The sequence below is a fragment of the Falco cherrug genome, chromosome 3, assembly GCF_023634085.1.
Source record: "Falco cherrug isolate bFalChe1 chromosome 3, bFalChe1.pri, whole genome shotgun sequence".
NCBI lineage: Eukaryota > Metazoa > Chordata > Aves > Falconiformes > Falconidae > Falco > Falco cherrug.
This window is the reverse complement of record NC_073699.1, coordinates 113,144,106-113,166,450: the sequence shown is the minus strand read 5'-3', so window position 1 is coordinate 113,166,450 and position 22,345 is coordinate 113,144,106.

Here is a 22,345-nt window from a genome sequence, read left to right as displayed (position 1 = left end):
ATTTTGATCCTAAAGGCTTCACGCCAATAGTCAAGAAGCATAATAAAAGGCCTGACCACGTAAATAAATTCCATGCACCCAAGCAAGGGCTTGACCCCAAAGGATGAAATGAGAGCTACTGAATAAAAGCTATTAATTTTAAGGAATGTAGTTTTTAAAAACAGATGAAGCCTAAAATAAACTTAAAGCTCCTGGAAATATGCAAACCCTGCTTTTATCACATATTAGCCATTGTGTGCTTGTACACAAGGATTCAAGAGCTAAGTCTTGATTTCAGTCTTGGCGTTTAGCATGTCACATCCCTCTCTGTCTTTCTTCAATCCCACACTAGAGAAAAGGAAGATACCCCTTGTTTTGGAGTACAAACACTCATTGACTTTGCAGCTTGCTCCATCTACTCCCTTAAAATCAGTTCCAACTTCTCATAACCTTTTTCACTCTTTTGAGTTTGTGCTGCTCATTTAACAGTGGCTGGATGTGCGCAAACAGAAAATCCATCATGCTCAGACCACACAAGCCAGAGAAACCCAGAAACTTTCACCACAGCTTTATGTGAAGAGATTAAAAAAGATCTATGCAGTTCCAAGCAAACAATGAGCAGGATAGGATTACAGATCCAGAAAGCATGACCCACAGTCCTGTTAAGGGCACTGTGTGTGGGGGGGTACCTGTTGCAGGGAGAGGGGCCAAGAGAGAAAGGCAAAGGTTGGAAGGGGTCTACAGAAGATCAAGGTGTATGTCCTGTACAAATATACATCGATGTTTCCTAGCTAGGACTATGTTAGTCCTGAGGTAAACTACCAACATTGCTATTGGAGCTTACTGCAGTTATAAATGTAGCTGCAAAACAAGCTAACACAGATTTGGAAGGGGAAGCTTTTTTTTTTTGCCAGACCTGCTAGGATCTCATTTTGAAACAGTTGCACCATACACACTGACCCTTCACTAAACATCTACATATTGCTTTATACTAAATGCATAGCTTACATTTGACAAAAAGAGGACTTGAATTCTCAGTGAAAACTGTTAGGAGGCATCTATCTAGCTTCTAAGAACAGCAGGACATATATATATATGTATATGTTGAGGTAATTATTTCATAATCAACCCATTGCAACACAACACTAGACACAGAATCTCTAACTCTTACCCACTGGCTGGAACACATCAATAAGATGCATTTATACACTAATTAGATAACCATGCATGTAAATACAACCAATATGCAGGATACATTAATTTACTTGCCTGTTCTTGAAAATCTGGTCTTGGCCTTTTTGATTGTTTTAGAGGATTCTCATCTCATTGTCCAGATGTTCATTCTGCTCATTGACTTTGAGTTATCATGCACTACCTTAGATGCACTTGCTGTCTACAGCTTGCTGACATCAAGAAGGCAGTTTTAATGAATGTAATGTGGCCACAACACAATGTTCATGTAGCTCATCAAATGCCTTCTACTGTTGCCTCAATTTTGCCAAAACAATGCTTACAAGACCACACAGTAAACTGCATCAATAGATTCATCAGAAATAAGCCTTTTCCCCAAAATGGGTTTACTTTAGCTTAGATAACTGAATTGGCCTACCCAGTAGTCCCACAAATGTTCTGGGGGCAGAACTATGAGGGTGGAATAGGGGTGTGAAAAAGCAGTGCTTACTTAAGCTTCCCTTACTACTATAAAAGAGACACGGAGCTTCAGGAAAGCTGTTAGGAACATCTCAAAACCTGGTTGAGCACAAAGGGTCCTATTAAGCATTGCCATGGTCCTTGTCCAAAAAGGCACAGTAGGCTACCATGCCCATTTAGTAAGAAACCCATACCCTACCTAGCACGTGGCTTCTACTCTTAATATAACTGTGATGACTAACATCTCATATTAATAGATCCTACAATTTGGTTTTATAGACTGTAAATTCTTCAGAGCAAGTCCATGACTTTATACTTTTGCACACTATCTGTGAATAAACAACGGTGTGAGGTTGTGCTTCACGAAGTTCTTAAGACCCTCAGATAAAAGCAGCTTTGTAAATGTAGTGATTCTACACAGCTTTTCCTTCTCAGTCTGAAATGATAATGTGCAAGAGGCAGAAGATGACATTGACCTTCAACTTCCTGAGTTATAACTAGCTTTTCTTGCCATTTTTAATCAGGTCCAATTTCATCTCCAATGGAAGGCCAGGATGTGGTGAGGTAACTGGACGAATAAATAATCTCTTTGCTGCCATGGCAATGGTGCAAACAGACTGGACCAGATACGAAAGGAAGTTGTCATAAATCACAAGTTGGTCAATCCTGTTTAGTTTCCAAGCAAGGGTTATGCAAGCTGGTTGAAAAGTGCCTCACTGAGGAGCCAATTTTCATTTTCCTCAGGAAAGCAAAATGTTTTCTCTCTCTTCAGTGCACTGCTTTGCAGATTATCTGGTGTCTCAACTTCAGACCCTGCTCCTCCTTAGGCCTGAAAGACACTAATTTCAGAAACATCTCCTGTTTCCAGGGCAGCTCGAACTCTGCCAGGAACTATGTTCCTAATACATAAAGGGTAATACCACATCCCAGTGTTCAGATTTTTTTCATCTGTGACTTAACAAGGAGTTAAATAGCCAGCACAGAAAAACTTGCTTACCTTCAGGAGTAATTCTTATCACAGATTCGGAAGGGTGAGTGAAGAATGTGGAATACACCTTTTCAGTGACCAGCCTCTCCTGTCCCAACTGCACCTTCCAGCCAGGAAGCAGTCTTTACAAGTCTGTAGTGCTTCTTACTGTCTCACTGATGCACCAGGACAATATCCTCTGTTGCAAATAGGAATTTCTGTGACTTTTGTGCCTATAACCTCATTCTTTTGAGGACTGAGACAAACCGGGAACTTTCTGCCCTTCATACTGAGGAATAACACTTCTCTGCTAAACACCATGCAGACACCACCATCAGCAAAATTAAATCCAGCTTGTCCTTTGACAGATATTTTGGTTTTGTGGGCTATGATCATTGAAGTGTCTGAGAAAGGGAGCAGAGGAAGTTCTGCTCCATCATTTGAGAAGCTGCACCTTTTTTTTTATATATACCTTTTTATAAAGCCTGCTTTATAAGGTACCTAGCTGGCAACACTCTCCCATGCACGGCTGTTAATGCTTGGGGTGGCCAGCTAGCAAAACACCACTGCAAACCTTGCTGAGTCCTGTCAACACTGCATCTCATCTGGGCTAATGTAAACCAGAAACTCACCCTCCATCCCCAGGAGGGGTCAGATATAGTTGTAAAGCATGAGAGTGCTGACAGGGTCTCCAGCAACATGCTCCTGTTGTATCATTAGGTCCATATTCACTGCACCTCAGACTCCTCCTGGGTGATGCCTAGGTTCATTCTGACACTAGAGACATTCTGCAGGCAGACACAGGCTTCTTTCCAGTTCACCTAATTCCAGTCTGCCCAATTCCTCCCCCTAAACTTCACACTTACATCCATGCTAAGAGAGTGCAAAACTCTACCCAGTGAGAATGGTGGAGCGTTTGTCCTTCAGATGCTTGATGTTTAGAAGGCACAAAGCAAGAAAGGATTTGGCTTCTTCCTGCTCTTACTGATAAACCCTTCTTGATTTGCCAGCCCCTCCAACTGGTGGGTAATAACAGGACAGAATTATTTGCTAGGCTGAGCAGAAACATCCTGTCCCAAAGTCTACAAAAGTCAGCAGAAAAAGTGATGTATTTCAGGAGACACTGACTAGGTGCAGGCTCCCTAAGAATCGTAGAAGAGCAACAGCCTCACCTGCAGAAATATTCATAATTAACAGATGAAATCTGACAATAGTAATTGCATAAGGGTAGGCAGTCCCATAAGGAGAAAAAGTCTGTGCTGGTATTGGGCCAAAAGAAGCCCTCCATGACTTAGTTCCTTGTAAAGCACCCTGATCTCCTGCAGGCTCTTCCTCATTCAGGGTAATCCACCAACTAACTGTTCCAGTTAGCAGCAGGGAAGCAAACAGCTGGAAAAAGGATTTTTGCATTTTTGTTACAAATGTCCTGTGGCTAGGCACAAAATAAAGGACACACTGATCACTGTCTCCAAGGCCTCTGAAAGAATTTAATTTAACTGAACTTAATTCTGGACTCCTTGTTTAGACAGAGAGGATGAAGGAAGAGACAAAGTGAGAGCGCCAGGGGAGAAACTGATTTCCCGTCATTTCATTTCATTATTACCAGAATCAAATAAGCAAAAAACTCACGCATCAGGCTTTTATAATCATGAGATCTGAAAATGAATGAATACATTGGATTACTTTGTACTGACCTGACTTCAAAGCCTTTACAGTGATAGAATTTTAGACTTCTATTGGAGACTATTTATGTCAGAACTCACCTTTGACTCATGCAACTAAGAAAAAAAAACATCTCCTGCCTAATCATAGGACTCTACAGCTGGGTCTTTAAGCAAAATGTCCACCCAGCTCAATTCTACTCTCATCACTGTCTCTTGAGGTTGGAAAATGAACTACCATTAAGCAGTGGGTCAGAATTAGACACAGAAGAGCTAAGCTAAAATCCAGCCACAGAGAGCGGTGTTTCTGGTGTTGGTACCTAAAATTGACTTCACAGCACATCACCATAGTTCTGTGCTTTAATTTTCCCATTTCTCCATCCAAACAGACTCAAATTATTTTATCAAGTAGGCTGAATGGAAATAGAAAGTACCTTTGGTCAGCAGTGCTCAATCACAAGAGAGGCTGCAGCCTACAGACGTGGTTAATTCAAGGAATGCAGCTGAGGTCCCAGATCAAAGTCTTGCTGCTGAAGCAGGTGATGAGCCAGCTAAGATTTGGGATACACTCATGGTTTTGACTATGTAGCAGCAGAACGGTCTCCTATAATTTTTTGTGTTGAAACCCAGCCGGCCTGTTACCAGTATGATACAATCCAGCAGCATCTAATCAGCTGCTGCCACCCTCTGCCTTCCCCCACCCTCAACACTGGCGGATATGTCAAAGCAAAAACATCTCTGCATTTCTGATCTCCCTGGGGTCACATCTGTTTTGAGTAAGGCTTCTCATTTGGTTCCAATCCACCGATTTCCTGCTACTGTCCATGAAAAAGAGAGTGCGACTCTGTGGCTTCCCCTGGGTGTAATGGTCTAATCTGTACCTTGTTGTGCACTGTAGAGGGGAGGGGGAATCAGTGCTACTTGGGAGCAGATTCCTCTTCCCTTATGATTGCATCCTGTTCTTATGCAAAGTACCTTTATTCTTGCTAGCAGTGGCAGCCCCAGATGTCCTGGTGCCCTCCCTGCATCATCCATATTCCTCCGGCCTCCTAATTGAATCCTTCCCTGACTGGGACAGGCTTTCCTCATTATAATGAACTGGATCCAATTCTACTCCCTCCCCTCCATCTCCCAGTCTTTCCTTGTGAACACAGGGCAGGCCCCACAGAGCTGCTGTGGGTGGATGACCGCACCAGTGAACTGTTCTTGCAGCTACTGTGATGTTGCTCATGAGGTTAACAGAGCAGGAAAGCCCCAGACAGGTACAAGGTAGTAAAGGCATCTTCTCTGCCAAGATTCTGGCAGCATCAAGATGCAGTTTAGTTCTGAGAAATAATACCTAGTCCTTTTAATCTATGGCTTTTAAAGCCATTTATCAAAAATATCAGGGTTTTGCAGCTGGTGAAGCAGCCTAAGTGTTCTCAGAAGAGCAGTGGCAGAGCCCAGGACTTGAGTGAGTCTCTTACATTCTCATCTCATAGGATTATCTCTGTAGGAAGTCAGTATTCGTGAGCAATGTTTCACTCATGCTCTGAATAATACCGGGCAATATAAGCAGAACAAACTATCTTTTTTTTTCCACTTTCACTCCTTCACTGAAAATCTCAGTACTGGGGAAAAGCATTCAGTACCCTTACTTTATTTATCCTTTGGCATCTTAATCTGAGACAAACGACCCTACGTTGAACCATATGATACATCCAGAGATCCAAGATTTCTTTGAATGCTCTCATTCTGGAAGTAGGAGCAATGTAGCAGTATTGCCACACTCAAGATGACTCCACCATGAATTAAGTTGCATTAGCCCAGACAGAGCAGCACACTATATGTTGGTTTTGGTACTTTAACTAGCTTGTTCAAAGCTAGTTAACTTATTATGTGGACCACACTAGGGCGTGCAGGAACAGCCAGGCTTATATAAAGGCAAGTAAACTCAGGTAAACTGAGGCACAAGTACATTAGCTGCATCGACTTCCAGGCAAATTCTCAACAGCATTGGGAGGAGAACCAGTACTTCAAATTCCCCAAGCATGACTTTAACTACTAACCCACACTTCTATTGCACTAAGCACATCTGGATTTTACCAGAGCCTGGATATTATTATTAAAAATATCCATATTTTGGAAAACAGACACCCCAAAACAACAGAACAAAACCTCTGATCTAGAAGCTTTTCAGCATTTTAGGGAAAGAGAGATGCTATTATTGTTACTAGAAAGGCTCTAAAGGCAACAGCACAAGGAATGATCTATAGGGCGCAAGTATGTTTGTTATGAAATAGTTTGGATCCACAGAGGAATTCCATATGTGGCTTCCCCTCTAGTGACTAGAGGTTCCCACCTTGGCAGTGATCCTGGAGTCCCATGCCTACAGGCTCAGCAGCATGGAAGGGGAGGGTGGACGCTGGAGGAGTAATGGGATCATCAGCCGCTGAGGCTGCTGCTTGGCACGCCGACAATGTTTGTTTGCACCTCTTTGAAGATGAGAGATGAAAGTGGCGCCCACATGGGCTGCCTTTGATTAGCTTCTTATTTTTAACATTGCAGCTGCGATTATTCTTCTTTTTCTTGAAGCATTTCTTCCCCAGCACCAGAAACTCTGAGGTTCCCTTCTCTAGGGAGGTTCAACTTCAAGGAAACATAACAAAGAGAAGTGTGAATGTAAAGGAGACTGGACAACTCCAGGCCAGTGGGGAATTATGTCATTTTATTTTTAATTTTACTTCCATTTTTTCCCCAATCCCCCATCCTCAGCGGGTCTCAGAAAGAAAATACTTGTTTACTTCTTTTTTAATAGGGAAAATAAATGAGTCCTGGGATTGTACAGAGCTGTCATGAAGAGGAAAATGTCTAATGGTTCAATTCCCAGCTCTGTCACTGAACCACTTTGGGACTTGGGGAAAAGTCAGTTCGCCCATCTGTAAAATGGGATTTATAATGCGTTGCTTCTCAGGGGTATTGAAGGAGTATGAGTAGCATTGATGGAATGCTTCATGCACCTTGGATAGAAGGGGCAATAGCCCTGTGAAGTGCTGTCCTTAATAGATACTTAGAGGAGTTTCCTTGACTGTGGTACTTATCTGACCACAGCAGCCAAGTGCCTCACAGCTGCTGATGGATTCTAATTTTTTTCCCTCCTATTACCTCGCTTCATTGTAGGATTGTTGCACAGGAAAGCAAGGCAAATGGCAAATTGAACAAAATGGACCCAGTCACACAGAGAATGTGTGGTAAAGTCAGGACTAATCTTTTATTTCCTAAAGCTCTGCCACATCCATTAGACTCTCCTCCTAGTCATGCGAATTGTGTGATCTGAAGGCATGAGGGAAAGGCATCTTCCCTTCTTCCTTCAGTAACCAGTCACACTGTGACTGTCTTCCTGCTGCACCAGGATCAAGTGGTCTGAAAAAGGAGTCTGTGTTCATTGTGCACTAGGGTATTTCCTATAATAACATTTTTAGTTTTGTTTCTTTCCCCTGACAGAGTAGTTTTCAGCCAAGAATTTGGTCAGATGTTAATCCAGTTAACCACAGGGAATGCTCTAACTTTAACAGGATAAAGTCAGGAAAAAGTTTAGTCTGCTGTCCCTTATTTTCAGGACCAATTTGCAGAGGTGGTAAACTGCTAAACATACAACTAATATCAGAGGAAACTGCAGGTAATTGGTACTTCCAAAAAATAGCTTCACAGAGCCCTGCTGCTTGTATCAGTTCATGTTCAACATCTGTCAGAGGGCCTTAAATGCTAGGCAGAACCTGATAGCAACAGTGCCAATTACAAGATGGAAAAACCTGGAGTGGGGGTAAAAGGAACAGCCAAGGATAAATAACAATCAGGTCCTCTATACTCATGTACTTCAAAAGAAAACACACAACTACATATTTTTATATTTATTTCTTTGTGTTATCTATCAAGATGTTTACCAGCTAAAGAGAAGCGGGGGCACATGGGCTGAGTAATAAGAATCGCAGCATGCTTACACAAATCCAGCCAACTGAGAGTAAAATATATTTCCACCAAATAAGTACCTGCTAAACCCTCTAAGAGACACTTCAGCCTTGGTGTAGTCAGTCAAAAAGCTTACAGTAATCCAGTCAAAACATATAATTTACCCATGTTTCCTTGCCTTTATGGCATTTCACTCGCTCCCAGGAAAAAGGGGCAGACCATTGTTACAGCCCAGTGCCCCATCCAGCTCCTCATAAAGGAATAAACCGGTCTTATAGGCTCTTCTCAAGCATATTATAAGGAGATATATTATACAGGATAGCTTATAATATATACCTACTACAGGTTCACTCCAGAGAAACAACATACTCCAGCCCAACTCCATCTAGTCACACAGACTCTAGGACATTAAATTAACCCCCTACCAAATTTACTGCAAGCCATCTGACCATACCATTTAGCCACGGTAAAGACAAAATCTATACCTAGCTACAGTCAGGAAAGCAGACAACTCTTGAAAACCTATTTATATCACTCAAGGAAATCAATGGAGAACCCAGGTCTGGAGGCCAGTGACCTTGGATTGACACAAAACTTAAAGGAAAAAATTAATGGTGTCAACTCAAGATATCACAGCTGTTATTTCAGAGGATTCAAAGTCCAGCCCTGCAGCTTCCTGATCAAGAAAAGGTGCTTAAATCGGGATGCATTTTTTTGTAAATAGAGCAAATACTCACCTGTTGCTGATGTAGTTGCAGAGCTGCTTCCCCGGGACATGCAAATGGCTGCCCGTGCCTCACAGGCAGATCCTTGGTGGCAGCCAAACCTCTCCAGTTCTGTCCCAGATAGCACCAGGTGTGGTACAACTCTAGAAGTGGCATTTCTGGAAGAAGTCTCTCCTCAGGCTGTCCTGAGGTGATACTGTGGTGAGCTTTCCATGGGCTGTTTCCAGAAGGTACTCCTTCAGGAGCCTTCCACCCAAGAGAAAGTGAAGAGGAGATGCGTGAAAAGGCAGCGCAGGGGGCAAGACATCCATTGTCCAAGGGCTCTGGAGGCCACACACACCAGTAAGATGAATTTTCAGGCCTATAATTTCTCAGTTACACCTCAGCTCTTCCTCAGCTGCCCCAGCTCAGCACAGCAACAGTCCCCGACGACCCACTCAGGAAGCTCCAACAGTCACAAAACGGTAGCCAGAGCTGGGGGAAGAGGGTGCCCCATTCCCAACTTACTGAGATACCAATGTGGCACCACATAGATGACAACACCAGGTACTTCTACATGGACAAGAAAGTGAGGCTGAGGTGAGGCGCCCATGGTGGGAGACCAGCTTGCTTGTGCTGAGGCACCAGCAGCCACCTGCCAGACTTGCAAAAAAGGCGGGAAACGGCAGCTGCCTGACAGCCCCGGACAGGCACCTGCACCTCCACCTCATGCCAGCCCAGGCCCTGAGGGCAGCCCAGCCACAACACCAGCCACTAAAAACCATCTCTCTGGTGTAAACTCCAGCCATACTAAGGCACCGCTGCCAGGAAAGGCTTTGGAAGGTAGAAGAAAACCCCTCACCCTGTCACAGCTGGGCCCAGTTTAGAGAGGACAGCTCATAACAGGATCGGCTCCACCTGGCATGGCCCTCTAGTAAGCCTTGGAAAAAGGTAACAGATTTCTGAATGTTTTGTTGTTTGTTTGTTTATTTTTCAATTAACATGACAAAAATAAGGTCCTGAAAACAGCAGGTTACAAGGATGGCGATATTCAACGGTAGTTATGCAGAGACATTTTATTTTTAGAGTAGCCACTGACTGCTGGTAAAGTGCTGGATGTGTTGGTGTACCTCTGCTGCCTTTAACACCTCTTACTTCACTTTAACTTAACCATTTTTATGCAAGAACTTATTTTTAGGTGTACAGGTCTGTGCAGAGCAGGACTATGCTCTCTAATGTGGCCACATGGACTACTGGGATGCAAGTCATAGCAGTGCTGGCCATGCTTTGATCTTTAATTTGCTCAGGGACTTATTTTATAAAATTATTATTATTATTACAGTTTTTTGCACTGGGTGAGAGAGCCAGGAGGCTGATCCCCAACCTGGGACCAGTAGCTCCTATTTGATGTCCAACACCAACAAGCCAGCTCTTCCAGCAGAGCTGGCTGCCACATTGTGGCCTGCTCCCCCAAACGTCACATCTGGCTGATGTAAAACACACATGTTTTGACTGAAGCTTTTTCTTTAAAATGCCAACATTAAAGGAAGGTTTGCTTTGTAAAACTGAAACTGTAAAACTCTTCTGAAACCCAATCTGGGGGATTAAAAGAACCACATGAAAAGGGATAAATATGACCTGGACATTTACTTCCTGTGCAGAAGTTCGCTGAACATGTGCCTCCCAGCCTGTCAGTGCAAAACAAGACTTTCTGCTCTTATTTTCAGAAGGGAGGGGGAAGAAAAAAAAAAAAAAAAGAGAGGAAGACAGGAAATTTGGTAAACTGACAACTCTTTTCTATCTCATGGCTAATGTCAGAGATGTTGGTTTCTGTACAGTGGCATCTCATACACCTTAAAATCAGAAAAATACACAACTAATAATAAGAAATCCAGCATTAATAGGCAAACCATTCTTATCCATACTATATGGTAAAATTGGGCTTGATCCATTTTTAACTGGGAGTCAGTGGCAGAGCTCCTTTGGATTTCAGTGGGAATAAGATCAGATCTAAAGATATGATGGACTGAGTCCAAGGATTCTCTGATGATGTACAGAAGTAACACATGGATAGACAAACAGATCTTCAGTTAGTCAGAAAATGGCTCACTTTCAAATGAACTAATGCAAGATGTTTATATCAGTATTGCCCATTTCAAGTATTAAAACTCATAGTTGGGTTCCAAAAAACAACTTTACTTAAATATTATGAGACTTGAAAGGAAAAAAAAAATCAGTTATGGAGTCTATGTATTTGTCTCCTAGATTTTGAATCTTTAAGAAGATATAACATTTTTTTTCTGGTTTTCTTTATTAATAGTGAACTGCTAGAAGCTTGATTTTTTTAAAACCAAAGCTGACATTGTGACTTATTATAGTATGATTTCAGAAGATGAGACTTAGGGAAAAAACATATAAGAGCAGGTAATACATTAAAGTCACTATCGTTCTCAAAATAACTTTATGATCTCAGGTCCCAATACACGAACTGCAGAGGACAAAATGCAATATAATGTAAAATTTGGCATTAGCATTCTGTTTTGGCAAAAAAAGTCCCTTTAACCCAGTTAAGTTCCCTAGAAGCCAGTTACACACTAATTTGGGATTATATTTTTCATCTTCCCCCTTGGATGATGCTGTCAAATTACACTGAAAGTGACATTAGCTGCCCAGCAGTCATAATTTGGAGAAACAAAACTCAAATATATAGGGAGCTCAGCACTTTATCTAAAGCAGACTTCTAACAGAAAACGTTGGACTCTGCACATGAAATGTTGTGGGGCACCTTCTTGCACCACTGGCTTGTAACTGCTGTAATAGCTGACCCTGTGGATACACATGCAGGATCCAGCATGAATTGAGTTTGAAATTCTCTGTAGTTTGGGATGCTTAAGTCTGGACTTTGTCAATTCAGTCCCACTGTTGTTTGAGGTTTTTGGTGGGGTTTTTTGTTTACTTGGTTTTTAATTTTAGAGTGATTAAGTCTGGATTGCTATTGGTATTCTTGGAAAATGCCTTGTGTCCCCTGTGTGAGATATAGGCACCAATAACCCCAACACCATAGTATGTTTTTTTCCAAATACTTTCTCATCTTAACTGGGTTTGATCTTTGAGATGGAAAGTTCATCTATTCTACTTGCAGCCTTGGTTTTATAATTCCCATTGAAGCCTTTCACAACCTCTGCTATTGTATAGAGCTGATAAAAAAATCTTTCTTCTTTCTGTTTAGTCCTGGCCAAATTTAAAAAAGCTTTTCCATTATTTCAAGCCAGAATCAAGCTAAAAAAAAAGGTGCATTTCAAAGTCATTGTTCCATGGAGAAAGACCAGTTCCCAAATCCTTTCCAAATCAAAAGTGGACAGTTCCTCAGTCATTTCCAAGCCAGAAAGAGGCCATTTTATGAGCCAGAAAGCATCCATTTTCTGCATCAGTCCTGAGCCAGAGAGGCTAGTGTCTGAGTCAGTTCCAGGGGGGGAATGTCTGGCAGTTTTCCAAGCTTGGGAGTGTTGCTATCACAGCAATTGTTTGGTGATGCCATCCCAATAAAGCTTCATTACGGTGTTCCTCTTTCTATAAACTTCAGTGCCCTCCAGTGTCCCCAGCAATCACTTATCTAATATTAGGATATTAAAAAATATGGAAAGATTTTAAAGAGACTTATTAAAATGCAATTAGCAGCGTGTACGACTTAAGCAGTGAGATTATTTAAAAAAACAACTTGATTGTGTGGAATGCCACGCACCTTACAGAGATAATAAAGCTGCCAATCAAGTCCATTTTCAAATTAGGAAATTTTCATTCTTTTTTTACAGCCCCCTAAGTGAATATTAAAACTGATTATTAACCTCGGAGTGTAGCGGCGGCCCCTAAGCCTGCAAGCTCTAAAAGGAAGGTTTCATAACTGTTGGTAGCCTGGGCTTCATTCCCCATTTGGACTGGGATCTCTGTGCTTGTTTAAAGGGACAGTGCTCACCCTTTGAATAAAGAAATCTGAAAAACCTGGATGGGTCCCTTGTACAGAAAGGCTCAAAGCTCCAGATCTTGACATTGCAACTTGGGAGGCCAAACCAAACTGCCTGTAATGACCCTGCCTCGGTATTACACAGCAGTTTTTCCATCAATAAACTGCAGGTAAGACTGCCCCCTGATGTCCAATCTGTGAATCTCACCAAATCGTTACACTGCCTGGCACGTAAGTTTTGTCCAAGTAAAAATGTGTAATTGTCATACTCAGGTTTCTGTGCATAGATTCTCAGTATATGTTATTATTCTCAGTTTATGTTATTACTCCCCTTGCTAAATGTAAAACCATGTCATTTACCTTGCCTTTTTATTTATTTTTTGTCCTACTGAGAAACAATCAAATGTGACACTGCTATTTGACTTTGCTGGCATTTTTTATTTCATTTATAAAAAGGATCTTTCTCAGAGAAATTAAGTCACACCACCCTGCCAGGTTACTCCTTTTGCAGATCTTTACTCTGCTGTCAAAGTGGATTTATTGATGCTTCCTGGATTTCTCTCCCCAAGCTTGCAAACTGGAAATGAACAACTCTGGAAGGCAATAAGCTAATTCTTGACTGAAATGCTTTATTTTGGGATAAATGCAAAGATACAAAGGGAATTTCTTAGGAGGGTGTAGTCACTGATTCTGATTCCAAAGCAAAAGTATATTTTAGCATGTGCTTAACTTGAAGTATATGCTTGAATTTACCTTTGCTGATCTCTTTGGGACCACACACAGGCCTGAAGGTAAGGACTTGGGTACTTTACCATATTGATGCCAGGCTGCTTTGCAGGAATGACAGTCCAGACAATATTTAAACAGAGAATATCACTGAGTTTCAAAGCATCTAGGATAGAAGTTATTTTACCAGCACATGTACCTCATGACTATAGCTCCCTCTGGAATCTAGCTATGGCACCTGGATCAACTTACGATTCGCATGGAAGCTATCTACACGTCTTTTCAAAGTAAATAATCTGCCTGGGCTGGATAATGGAGGTTAGGAGGATGACAAATTGGGTTAACAAAATGTCAGCAAGAGCCCAGTTTTAAGTCTGGAATGAGTCACAAGTGAAACAAGTTTAGTGGCCAGGGTTCACCCTTGATCTTGAATTGGTATTTGTCTACATCACTGAATAACCACAACTGACCCAGTATAATTCAGCATAATTGACAATCCAGCGTCGGCAACATTGTTGGGGTGGAGCAGGGGTAAAGATGTTACTGCCTCTTTGGTTAAAGTCATGCCATAGTTAATGAGAAGCACTGAAGAAACAGTAGCCACAGCGATGTCATTAGCTTTCCCAGGTCTCTGGGCTGAAAAGAAGCACTTCCAGCACACCGAATGTTTTGTGCTGCTACTGCAGCTGGCACCATGCCTCTTTCCTACTCCCCTGACTGGAACAAATATTTCAATGGCTCGTCCATTAAGCTGGTCTGGATGGGGAATGTATGGAGTGTGCTCCTTAGGATGAACAGAGTATTGGTGACGTTTTAGGAGTCTGAAGGCTGGAAGGGAAAGATACACAGTCAATCAGTATTGAGGTACACCAGTGAAGACATATGGTGACGTGGGGAGGTGTACTGCAGGTGGATTAGTAAACAGCGTATGAGAGTTCTGAACATAATGGTTGGGGATTTTGTTATTTTGTTTGGATTTTTTTTTCATAAACAACTATTCACTGCTAGCAAAGTTTACGATGATTGGAACCATACTGGCAATGACAGAGAATTAAGATGTAATGGACATATAATTTTGGGTTTGTGAGATAGTAAGTGTATGGTAATGCCAGCACAGTAAATATCTCTGTTATTAACACATTCTAAAATTAGATCAAGCAAAACCAGCATTCACAAATACTGAGGCAATTCCTGGCAGAGAAGAGAGATTACTGAAAAGGTTTGAGTAAGTGCTATGGATGGGTGATTGCCAGGCTGGAAAGCAAACTTCCAAAAGCATGAAGACTTTGTCCCACAAGCTGCCTTGCATTCCTTGATTAGGATCAGCTTCAAGAAAAGCCTTTCCGTGGGTACTGGCAGAGCCAGACGTGAAAAGAACAAGCTCTACCTAATGCCAAATCTTTCAGCCCTGCAAGTCTGTACTCCAAAAACTCAGAGCATGGAACTACACAAATGGTAAAGCAGCTGAAAGTCTGATACACAACAATTCAAATACGTTAGACTAACCAACTGAAAAAATAACCTTATATTACTTGTAGCTGCTTATTGAGCAAGACTAGTTTTGATCCAAATATTCCTCAACATGGAAGAAGCGAATAACTAGATGACACAGAGTTTGCTTCTGTGTTTTTCTCCACTCCTATAAATAGAGATGGAAAATCTGAAATAGAAATCTGAATTTTTCTTTATTATTAGAAAAGGGGAGAGGGAAGAATATCGAAAGCACTCCTTCATTAGAAAAAAGCAGTTCCAAAACCTGGGATCTTGCCACCCACTCTGAGCTTTCCCGGCCCAAGCTGTGTGTTGCAGAATTCCATTCTAACTCCTGACTCTCCAAGCTGCATCTGAGGAGTCCCCTCCAGGTGTCAGCCTTGCACTTCGCATGAGGTTTTCTTCCCTCAGCCACATCTGGCATGAATGTGCTGGGTTCAGTGGAGGTTCTAGACAAGAGACCATCAGGGATCTTAAAATATTAAATGCATTCCCTAATCTCATTTCAGGAAAAATGCTGAAATATCACAGTCCCACCAGGCCTCCCTCAAAATTGTAAAACCAATGCCATTGTGTAAGGGAAGGGATCTAAACAGGCCCATTATCTTTCTACAGTATCAGCCAAGAGAACTGTGAACATCTGCCAGCCCAGAAACAGTTCAGGAGCCAGGACTTTCACTTAAGTTTTCTTTTTTTAGGCTGTAATTGCTATGACTGTCCTTTCTTTGGCCTTAATTCCTAACTACTTCCAACAATACTAAAAGCTTTTGCTCTCCTCTGCACTTTTGTGCATAAATCAGAACTACACTGAGATTTTCTCGATTGGATCTCATCATTGGTAGAGCTACTGGAAGCTAAGAACAAAGGTAAGCACATGCAGGCCCACCACATCATCTAACCCTGCTCTGATTTTAGGGTTAAGATTGTTGGCAGTGCTGCTGTTTGGTTTAGAACTAGATCTGTGGGAAAGACAGCAAATAAAGACAAATGGGCATTGTCAGACACACTTGTAGCCATAGGATTGGACAGACAGCCTGGATGTCAGAAATAAAACTCCCCTTAGGATGCTGCTCTAGTTTATGATATTGCTCAGAATTGCTACACATCTTTAGGCAGGTCCAATTTGAGATATATACCTAAAACTACATGCATGAGCAATAATGCATGAAATTGTAACAACAGTGAAATCCTCTTACAGAGTGGGGAGTTGTGTCAAGACCGAGATAATGTGGTATGGGTGGGTGGACTTTGCAAAAATGCAATCTATAGTTCAGACTTAACTGCCTTTCCTTTTCAGGAGTAGGAATTAAGAGTTGCAGTAGAATCTGTGGGCCTAGTAGGTTTTAAGACAACATCCACATGTGAGAAACCAGGCTGAGTTCAGGTGTTTAATTCTTGCAGTGTAGGCCACTGAAGAGCCATCGGTTAGTGTCACGGTTTAACCCCAGCCAGCAGCAAAGTACCACACAGCCGCCTGCTCTGTCCCCCAGCCCAGAGGAATGGGGAGGAGAATCAGGTAAAACTTGGGGGTTGAGATAAGAATGATTTAATAATTGAAATAAAATAAATAAAATTTAAAAATAATATTAATAATGAGAATTGTAATGAAAAGGAGAGGGGTAGAGGAACAAAATCCAAAAGGAAAAAAAACCCCAAACAAGTGATGCACAATGCACTTGCTCACCACCTGCTGAGCAATGCCCAGCAGGTCCCTGAGCAGCAATCCCTGGCCCTGGCCAACCCCCACCCAGTTTGTATACTCAGCACGACGTTCTGTGATATAGCATATCCCTTTGGCTAGCTCAGGTCAGCTGTCCTGGCAGTGTCCCCTCCCAATTTCTTGTGCCTCTCCAGCCTTCTTGCTGGCAGAGCCTAAGAAACTGAGGAGTCCTTGACTTAGTATAAACATTACTTAGCAACAACTAAAAACATCAGTTTTATCAACATTATTCTCATACTAAATCCAAACCACAGCACTGTACCAGCTACTGAGAAGAAAATTAACTCTATCCCAGCTGAAACCAGGACAGGTAGCGGCAATTTTCAGTAAATACTGAGCTGGGAAGGCTTCAGATATAGGCTATTGATGGGTCTAAAGGTCTGTATCCCATTAACTGTCGTAAGACAACCATCAAACATGATAATGAATACAGTTTTCCACAAGGTCTTTCAAAAAGTCTGAGTGTTTAAAATTTTTATAGCTGTTAGGCAAAAGCCTGTCATGAAAACACAATTCTGGGTGTCAGGTGTCACCAGTTTTTCACTATGCACTTTCAGAATGACCTTGGCAAACCTGGCTTACCCCAATACCTCAGTTTTCCAAATGGCTGCCTACAACATTAACTGGCCAGAGTTGAATTAATTGCATTATAAATGTAAGGACACTAAAAAGACATGAAAAAATTCAGAAAGAGAAAGATAGAAGTCTATCACCTTTGGCAGTTTCAACTGCACAAAAAGTCCATTTGGTCACATCTGGTTGATCAGTAGCTCTCACCACTCTCATCGAAAATGACTTTCTGTTCTATGAGCATTAGTTCTCCCCTTCCTGTGGCTGTCAACAATTTCTCATGTAAAGGTCTTGCTCCTCTTTCAAAATTACCTGTATTAAGGCAAATTATGTGTTCTCTTCCTTTCCTTGTTGAAAGTCATTTACATGAAGAATCACAGAACTGAGATTATAGATACTGGGGGAGGGAATGCAGAAATATAGCTAAGACTGAAAATTTGGGTGGGCCTCAATTTATGGTGGACAGCCAAAGAACAAATGTCTGATGTCATAGTAAATCATTTATACTGCAAATGATTTAAAATAATGAAAACCCATATGCATTAAATTTTGCCCTGTACATCCATTTGACATATTTTAAGTAGACAAAAGATAGATTTTACATAAATCTTCACTAAATGTACTTCGAAAAAATATCACCAGGCAGTAAAACCTAACCATTTTAAAAACAGTCTTTGCCTTATACTTGAGCTCCTGCTTCAGCATGCATCATTCAAAAACAGCAAAAAAACTACCACAGGCTGTCTGCCCACTCCTTGAAAGAAGGGTAGGGGGGGGGTGGGGGACTAAGGGGACAACAACCAAAATAAAGAAGGAAAAACAAGACAAACCAGCTTTTGAACAGAATCTGCCTAAGTTGTCTTTTACACTATTCCAGGTCTTACAGTAATAGTAGCTACATTTCACCCAAGCCACCTGCGGCTTTGCCTTTGAAGGAAGCTACATCCAACCTCCCATATAAATACCAATGTTTGTACTGAATATTTAGAATCTGTCACACACCAACAACTTGTGATTTTATAGACTTGAAGCTGGCTGTGTAGCACAGTTTCCAGTCTGTGGATTTTATCCTTTGGTATATGGTAGGTAATCTGTGCTGACAAGTTCATGCTCTTTTATGCTGAAGTTACTATGCAATCTATCAAAAAACCCACTCTGAATCCCAGCTCCAGTACACTGTGAGAGGCAACAAATTCCTTTGGAAGATACCTGGCACATCTTCACCAGGAACTTAGCTCTGGGAACTGACTAGATATCTCTGAGAATCACAGGCAGAAATTCTTCCCAGGCTCTGCTGTGGATGGTCTAGAAAGGCAAGGAAGGTGACTTGCAGATGGTTTGCTGAGACTCTGCCAAACAAAACAGAATGAAGTTAATTTTACATGCTCTGTGTACAAGATGCAAACATTTGACAGTTCCCACAGGTACCAATCAAACAAGAGGGTGGAGATATCAGATACTATACATTGTTGTGCTTTGAACCCTGGGTCACAGCTCCAAAACAAAGGTAGCAGTCAGCATCTGATTGCCAGCAGTAGCTATGGGGCTTGCAGGGGCCTTTTGTCACCATTGTTGGGTTTCCAATTATTACATAACACTTTCAGTTCCTAACAGCTCCCACCGGGGCCATGGGGCTGGGTTTGTTGAGCAGCCACACCTGGATGGCTGACACCAGCTGTTTTGAAGACCTGCAATCTAATCAGCCTCACTCTCAGATTAGTTGATTGCCTGTTCTGATTGTTTCTTGTCCCGTTAACAGTCAACATCTGTCTGGTAGTAAAACAAGAAGCAACAACAACTCTTTGTAATGTGTCAGTTAGGGAAATATGGCCAAAGTTGTTTTTTTCTTCAAAACAGCTACTAGGGCTGAAAGGACCCAGGCTGATGGATGCCAAGTCCTTCTGGGTCTTTACAAGAGTCAAGCATGTAAAAGATCTGACTTTGGTTGTGTTTTGCTGAGAGATTAAAAAGCACATCACCTGTTCTAATCAGTTTTGGAAGAGTTAAGTAAATAAGGACATGAACCAAAATGAATGTGGAAACTGTCCCTTTAAGAAACAGGACTAAACCATCTCAGGTGGATTAAGAATTAAGTAATTGAAATCATGGCTCTATAGGATCATCGGAAAATTATCTGAAAAATTTCAGGGACTATAATGAAGTCTTAGATGCTGTTTCAACTAAGGGGATTAGGAGGAGTATTACTATGAGAACCGTAGACTAAATGATCTTTCAGGTACTTTACCTGAGTAGAAACTGCTTATTTTGTTTAAGGGAAGCTTTTCTCTAGAAGCTTTTTCTAGACTGACAGGTATTAGTAAAATTTTATGTTGGTAGGTTGCTTGTTTTATGGACAGGTCTATTTATGGTAAGTATTTCTGGGGAGGGAAAGAAGTAATTATTGCAAATATCCCAGTGGTTGTGGTGAAAGCTCCTTCAAAGAAAAAAAAAAAAGGGGGGGGGGGAAGTAAGCATTGTAGAATGCTATTTTTATTGTGTGTGAATGGATTTTCAATTGTAGCTAGGAAAAAACAAATATTACCAATCTTGTTCCTTCAAGAGAATAGTGCTTCTTTTTCTATAATATAGCATCTGTTTAATTAGAGGCTTAAATCTCTTTAAATTACAAGGAGAAATAAATAAACCAACAGGTGTTCTCTTCCTTCAGGCAACTGCATTCAAGGTGGGCTTTATTTGATGCATATGGTAGACAAGATTGTGCTTAGGTATAAAGAGCAGAGAAAGGCTGATTGAATGGATGCAGGCTACTTAATGGCATGGTCCTAGCAATACAGTGATAGCATGGGGATTTGGGGTTTTTTTTCCCCTTTTCTAAGTGTGTTTAGAATGAGAACCAACCAGAGAATCTGATGTTTGTATTTGCTCAGACTACTGCAGAGAACACTTGTTTCATGTCCAGAGAGGGGAAACTGTGTTCATCCTCCTTACTCAAAATAAAGCAGGAGAAACTTGATGTGGAAAAAAAAGACTTCCACTAAGGGTGAGAGGTAGGATTTATTAACTATTGGCAAAATCAGGCCAGATTCTGACTACGCTGACATGCCATCATTCATTAAATCCTCCTGCTTCTTACTGCTCTATGATTAGATATAGGCCCAAGCACTCCATATTTTTCAGTACCCACAGCTGTGTGATGTTTGGTTGGTTTTTTTTTATCGTGAGGTTATATTTAGATGCCCATTGATGTTGTTTTTCATCCCAAATGCTTTTGGGAGGGTGAACAGCTGATCGTTATGATGAGTTTGCTTGTACCCATGAGCACACTTAACCTAGAGCAGCAAATAGTTATTATATTGCATTTTGTTTTGTGCCTGTAGGCACGCTTAAGTCAATATACATGATGGCTAGTACCACGGTATTGCATTTGTCTACACCCATGGGCACTCAGACTTGCTGGTGTGAGGGAACTAGTGAATTAACTAGCTGTATCCCCACTGGTGTAGTTACTTCAAGAGCAATACTACTGTTAATTGCTTACCTTAAATCTAATCACAATGCAAAATAACAGAAGGAAAGTGCTGCAAGGATCCCAGTTCTCACAGAAAACGGTTAGTAACATTTGTTTCATTCTAAGCGTGTTTGTTGACAAAACTGAGGAACAAGCTCTTGGGGCAGAAGTCTGTTGTGAATAATTGCCCTTCTTTCCCTGGCTGTTTTACAGCCAGCAAGCTGCATTGAGCTTGTTGCTCTCTCTGAGCTTTTACCTGCATGAAATCTAGTTCAGGGTTGCTGCTTACTTTGCTCATTAGTGAAATTACCACCAGATGCTTTGTTAGATAGAGGTCATTCTGGCTGAATGCCACGACAACCTCTTCAAATAGCATGATTGCTAAACTATAGCTTTGACTTGAAATGGTGCAGTAGGTAATGTTTACATGCTACAATTACCACTCAGTCCTCACAGCATGTTCAAACGATGCTGAGTACCTCAGCGCTGACTTGGCAACAACAGAACTGGATTTGGGATGTATATTGTGGATGACTAGAAAACGTAGGAATGTCAGGAGAACGCCTACACGGCTTATCTCGTTAGCCTGTGTCTAGTCAGGTCCTCTCAGAACTCTGTTGAAAAATGGTAATTAAACGATAAGGCTGAGCCTAAAGTTACATGGGTATAGATGGGCTAGGTTTCAGTGGTGCTGGGAGCCAGTTTTTGCAACTGCAGAAATCTTAAGAAGAAGTCTTAAATACTTGGCAGAAGACATTAATGTAAAGGACTGGATTAGCCTTTCCTAGCCATAGAGTCCTCTTTCCTTACTACAAGACTTATTTTTACTTCTTTTTAGGAGACCTGTGCAAGGAGGGCCAAGCTAGGTGTGCACTGAGAACATGGCCCGCATGTGGCCTGGATGTGTGTCACAAAGGAACAGATGAGAAGGAGAGGGAAGAAAGTAGTAGAATAATTTTCCTTAGTGTGGTAGGTACAGTCTATTGGTTAAGTGACAGAGCTGAGCTGGTTAGAGAAAGCTCTGCAGTGCACTTACCACCTCTGTGGTGGTGGCTGGCAGGACTTTACAGCTCTGCTAATGGCAACCCTGTGTGGCTGCCTGTTCATATGTATCTTGCAATGAAAGCTGAGATGTCTCTGGTGTGACTTGCAACTAATGTGACTGTGACTGATGAACCAGATAAGCTTATTATTAAAGTGTCAGAATAAAATAACTTGCAGATGTGGAATGGCAATTATCTGGATACAAAATGACTGCTTAAAACTGTAGAACAGTTACTCATTTATAGCTTTACAGTATTACCACTGTGAAGTAAAAAACCCAAACACTCCAGATTTGGGTTTGTTGCTTTGGTTTTTTCGTGTTGGTTTTTGTTTTTTTTTTATCTAGAGGGTTATACTACTGAAAGCAGATGATTAACCTTACAAAAGGAACCAGACCAGGAGGAAAATACCATTTTCTTGCCACTGTTTTTGTCCTCTGTGTGGTTCTTTTGCAC